The sequence below is a fragment of the Arachis stenosperma genome, chromosome 1, assembly GCF_014773155.1.
Source record: "Arachis stenosperma cultivar V10309 chromosome 1, arast.V10309.gnm1.PFL2, whole genome shotgun sequence".
Lineage (NCBI taxonomy): Eukaryota > Viridiplantae > Streptophyta > Magnoliopsida > Fabales > Fabaceae > Arachis > Arachis stenosperma.
Window position 1 is genome coordinate 78,693,150 of NC_080377.1, and position 6,235 is coordinate 78,699,384.

General features: G+C 41.9%; 1 non-coding gene across 1 annotated transcript; it reads right to left on the reverse strand.

Moving 5' to 3' along the window:
* Positions 1-226: 226 nt before the first annotated feature.
* Positions 227-330, reverse strand: LOC130947691 (small nucleolar RNA R71). The gene has a single exon (XR_009072771.1). It is a non-coding gene; the product is annotated as a small nucleolar RNA R71 (small nucleolar RNA).
* Between the last annotated feature and the right edge of the window lie 5,905 nt (positions 331-6,235).

The following is a 6,235-nucleotide window of genomic DNA, read 5'->3' on the forward strand; positions in this document are numbered from 1 at the left end:
TGCCCAAGAAGACCCCAATCAACATCTAACCACCTTCCTAAGAATATGTGACACTGTGAAGTCTAATGGTGTTCATCTAGATGTCTATAGACTGCTCTTGTTCCCTTTCTCACTCAGGGACAAAGCATCTAAATGGCTGGAGTCTTTCCCGAAGGAGAGTTTGACAAATTGGGAAGATGTGGTGAACAAATTTTTTGCAAGATTCTACCCTCCTCATAGAATTAACAGGTTGAGAGCTGAGGTACAAACCTTCAGGCAACAAGATGGTGAAACTCTCTATGAAGCATGGGAGAGGTTTAAGGACTTAACAAGAAGGTGCCCACCAGACATGTTCAATGAATGGGTTCAACTACACATTTTCTATGAAGATCTTTCCTACGAATCAAAGAAGGTCATAGACCATTCATCAGGGCGATCTTTAAACAAGAAGAAGACCATTGAAGAAGTCATAGATGTCATTGAGACTGTAGCTAAGAATGACTACTTCTATGCTTCTGAAAGAAGCAACACTCGAGGAGTGATGGAGCTGAACCACATGGATGCACTGCTGGCTCAAAACAAGATGATCACCAAACAGTTAGCCGATCTTACCAAGAAGGTGAAAGAGAACCAAGTTGCGATAATCACCACTTCATCACCAGCTCAAGAAGGAGTGAATACAGGAGAAGAAGGTGACTGGGAACAAGCCAACTATGTTGGAAACTCACCCAGACAGACCCATGATTCATACTCCAAAACTTACAATTCTGGTTGGAGAAACCACCTTAATTTTGGGTGGGGAAACCAACAAGACCAAGGCCAAGACCAGAGATGCCACAACCATGATCCCAACAATAATGCAACTCACCAACATCCCTCACAGAGATCATATCAACACCCACCTAATCACCCTTCTCAACATCCATACCAAAACCAACATGACCACTCTCAACCTCCTAACCTCAACCCACCATCACCAACCGAAGATAGACTCTCCAGAATTGAGACCCTACTTGAAGGCATATGTAAGGAAGTCCAAGACAACAAGGTGTTCAAGGATGAAGTGCGAGCCAATATCAAAAACTATTGAGACACCATCAAGAGGCTGGAGTCCCAAGTGGGGGTATCTATCTCAACAGTTTCCCAAACCCACTGATAGTTTTCCAAGTGACACAGAGAAGAACCCAAGAGGAGAAGCAAAGAAAATAAGATGGGAAGAATGCAAGATGATCACTCTAAGTGATGAGAGGAGTGTGGAAGAAGCAAACACACAAACAGAACAATAAGACAATCCAAAGGAAAAATATGAAGAGAGAAATCAAGCACTCAATCCCACACACAGAGAGAGGCTAAAGAAAGAGGAGACTCTGAACCCATATACACCTTTTCCCCAAAGGCTCAAGGGTGGTGTAGCAAGGAGAGTATATTCAAGGTTCCTCGACATGTTTGCATCCCTTCATGTGAACATACCGTTCATTAAGGCTCTTCAGCAGATGCCCCCATACATCAAGTACATAAAGGAGCTGCTGACCAAAAAGGGTTCACTGAAGGGTGGGCAAACAATAGTAATGAATAGGGAGTGCAGTGCTCTCATCCAAACAGAGCCACCTATAAAGAAGAAGGACCCAGGGAGTTTTCACATCCCATGTGCTATAGGAGAAACAATGATTGACAAGGGACTCTGTGACCTGGGAGCAAGCATCAACTTAATGCCTCTATTCCTCATGAAAAAGCTTCAAATCAATGAGCTAAGACCCACAGACGTAGTTATCAAATTGGCCGACAAAACTCAAAAACAGGCAATAGGAGGGGTTGAAAATGTGTTAGTAAAGGTTGGGAACTACTTCCTTCCTACAGACTTTGTTATCTTAGAGATGGAAGAGAATCACATCCATCCCATCATCCTTGGGAGACCATTCTTGGCCACAGCCAGGGTGCTTATAGATGTGGAGCGAGGAGAACTAATATTGAGGATACATGATGAACAACTCACCTTCAATGTCCTCAAACCCTCACAAGAAGCAGATCATGATAACAAAGAGTCAAGGGAAGAGCACAATAAGAAACTGATGGAAGAGACAAGCACGGGAGCACAAGCACCACACTTGAGAACCCCTATGGTTGACAAGCAATGTGGTCAGAAGGAACAACAACCAAGTGTAACCCAAGAGGAGCTAGACCCACCAGAGTCACATGAGACAAGCAACAAAACCATCCTAAAAGAAGGAACCACAAGGAGCAAAGTAACATAAAGGGAAACAAGGAAAAAGGCCCCAAGGGAATGGAGAAACAAGAAGATTCCTACAGAGGATTTCTCTCCAGGAGATGAAGTGGTCTCTGCTTATCTTCCACCTATACCACCTCATCTCCCCACCATCCCATCTCAGCTGCCTCAAGTGTACACCATCAGAAAAATTCTGTCCTTAGAAAATGTGGAGCTTCTTAACAAAGCCAATGGAGACAGATTCACTGCAAGAGGGGAAGATTTGAAGCACTACCAACCACCCTGACAAAGGCCAAACATCAAGCTAATGACGCTAAAGAAGCGCTTCATGGGAGGCAACCCATGTTCTATATCCTTTCCTTTTAATCTTTAATGGTAGTTAATAAAGCAAGGTTCATGAATTCTAAATCAACTTTGACAAACACTTATAAGAATCTCTACATGCAGCATATAGTGAATGACAAGTTTGGTGTTCAAGGTACACTAAGAGGACTTGAACACAATTCATATTATGTCAACCTTAGAGCCTTAATCAATTTTTTTTTCACCACATGATCACAAACTAAGTTTGGTGTCACCAACGTTGCATGCGTGAGCACTTAATTGGTCGGTTGGTTTGCAGTCATGAATGGCCCTTAGTTAATCAAAAGAAAAAATGAAAAAAAGGTGGTGGCTAGCCTCCAAAATTTTTTTTTACTGCCACAATTCAAACTAATCTCTCTTTTCTTTTGTCTTGCAAGGAATTTGAAGGGAATGTTGGAGGAACTTGATGGGACAACCAATTGAAAAGGGGTTCGGCCACTTCACCAACAGAACTACACACTTGTCCTCAAGGGGAGTACCTTGGGAAGTGTTGCCATGCAACATTGGGAGAAGGATAGCCTTGGAGACCAAACCAATCAAGTCATAAAAGTGGTGATCCTTGTGCCCATCCAATACTAAACCCCAACCGTCCACCATTGGGTTTTTCTATCAATCCACACCCTTCAATCTCATCATCCTCCTATATAACCCCCACTCTAACCCATTCCATATGCAATTATCCTCTCAATCCATCTCTCTTCTTTCTTTCGAACACACACACTCAACACCTTCACACACCAATTCTTACTCATGGCATCATCAAGCTCCAAGAGGCGAAAGGGGAAGGAACCGGTGGAGAGCATTCCTTTCAATGGAGGGAGATTCAAGACCGCCTTCCATGAGCTCCAATTTGAACGGATAAAACACAAGAAAATATTACCAGAGTTGACATTCCAGTTCAATGAGGATGAGTGCCCACAGATTAGAGAGAAGATTGAATAGAGGGGTTGGTAAAAGCTCAAGAACCCAAAAACAAAGATAAATGCAAATCTCATCAAGGAGTTCTATGCCAATGTGGCCAGAGAAGACACTACCAGGGCTCCCACCTTCAAAATTTACGTGAGAGGAACAGAGGTGGACTTCAGCCCCAATGCTATAACAAGGACTCTTCAGCTGAGATCGCCACATTTTGATGAGCCCAGTTATCAAGTAAGAATAAGTAATGGCCCCGACAATGATGAACTTGAAGAAATTGTGAACAATATGTGTGTTATAGGATCTGATTGGAAAAGGTACTCAGATAGGAGACCGCGGTTCATTAAGAGAAGAGACCTCATCCCAGAAACTAAGGGATGGTTTGAGCTCCTGAGGAGATCTATCCTCCCAGCCGCAAACAATTTTGAGGTCAACATTGCTCGAGCTACTATGGTACATTGCTTAATAAAGGGTGGAGGCATCAATGTGCATGAAATTATAGCTGAGAGAATCCAAGATTCACCCGAGAAGAATGATCCGGGTGTTAGACTTTGGTACCCCAGCACCATCCTTAGACTATGTATGAAAGCCAAGGTAGTATTCGAAGATAACAGTCCAAATTGGGTAAACCCTGGGAGGTTAGTTACGCTCCAGCGTATAACCTATGTGGCACCCACTCAACAGCAAAAAAGGCCTCGGATAAGGAAAAGAACATCACAAGAAGAACCTCACCAAGAAGAACCTCATCAAGAAGAATACCAGCAAGAAGAGTACTACGATCCAACTAACATAAAATTGCATCACATTCAAGGAGCCATTGAGGATCTAGCAAGGAGTTATATGGAGGGACAAGAACAACAACTGCACGTTCAAGCTCAAAGGATGGATCGTCAAGAAGAACTGCTCTCTAATTGGATGGGTCAACAAAGGGAGTGGCAGAAATAACAAATGGAGCAGCAACATGAGCATTACTCCCAACTCACCCAAGCCATCAATCAAGTAACTGAAAGGCAAGAGCGTCAAGACAAACGCCTTTAAGAACTCAATCAACGTCAGTTGTCTCAGATGAAACATTCAACAAGTTCAGCGTGCTCAATGAAGGACGGCAGCTACATCGGGAAGAGTTTAGCATAAACACTCAGGCCAAGTTGACTTATGTGGCTGGGCATATGCATAATTTGCACCCTACCATCCCAAGATATGATGCAGTTCGCAAAGACCTAACAGAACAAGAGGAGGGGAAGGTGAAACAACAGAAGGAAGCATTGAAGAAGAAGATGGAGGATGCTGGTTTCTCGAAAAAGCTTATTGGGAAACGCAAAGGAAATGGGGATTCGAGCAATCAAGAAGGATCCCAAGACAAAGGAAACAAAGGGATATAAGCATTCTAATAATTAAAAGGTGGTGGAGTTCCCTCTTCGTTCTATCTTTTTCAAGTTTTAAATAAGGAAAATCATGTATGAAATAGCACATGCTTCCATAGTAGCCTAGAAACTTTTAATTCTGCCTTTAAAATTTCAGTGTTCAGGTCTAGGTGTGTTGGTCTAGGTCCCTGGCTTTCCATTCTCAATCTGCTTATATGTATGCTTGTCCTTTTAAGTCAATATAAAAGGAAATGTTATGAACAACAAGAGTGGGGTTTATCTTATGAAGTAAGTTCTTAAGTTTGTGGTATGGTAATTGGTTAGCTAAGTTGGTTCACCAACAAGGTGTATAGGCCATTATATGCTCTAAATTACATGCTTGAAACACATCTTATTGAGACTAACCAAACAACAAGATCCTAATAAGAAAAGGGAAAGAACAATAAGAGTTTGAAAGGGAAAGAAAAACAATAAGAAATAAGGCTAGGCACCAATGGTTTGAATATGGAGGCATGTGTCAGTGGTGTTCTTGTGCAAGGGATATGCTTGGATGAATAAGCTCTCAGGGGTGCCTTATCACTTGGTAACTTGGGTTAATTAACCCGAGATTATCAGCTGAAAGTCCACTATCAAGAGCAACCTTTGCTACAGAGCACTTAGTAACCCAAAGAGGTGCTGGACACCAAGGTCTCAAGAAAGAAAGAAAAATAACAAACCATGTGCCTGTGGTGTGCATGTATGGGGGAAAGAGACTTGAGGGAGTAAGTCTTTAGGGGTGTCTTAACACCTAGCACCTTGAACCAACTGGTTCGGGAGTGTTGGCCGAAAGCTTATCTTAAAGAGTCGCCATTTCATAGAGCACTTAGCCTAAAAAAGAATGCAATAAACCCTGGAAAAGAAGGGAGGATCAATAAATAAGAAATCTCAAAGGATGCAATCAAGCAAGTATTCAAGGGCATGATAAGGACCTGAACACCAGTGAAGAAATGAACCTAAGTTGCTATACATGAAAACACATAAACCAGGAATTTGACTTCTATAACAATGGATTGTTTATCTTGTTCTTTCATTCATTTTTCCTATGTTTCAATACTTGCTTAGGGTCAAGCAAGCTTTAAGTTTGGTGTTGTGATGCCAGGGCATCTTGGCCAGTTTCACTGACCTTTTCTTTACTGTTTTAGGATAGTTTCATGCATTTTCTTAGTAAATAAGCAAATTTTGGACAAAAATACACTTACACCTTGATTCAAGCAAACATTGTGAACTTTACATGATTTCATGAGAATTAGATAGGAATTGAATGATATAATTGATGATGCAAAATCTCATGACTTGGAACAGAGCTTTGATGCACTTTAGTTGCTTGATTTCAGGACAACGGAAGCAAGAA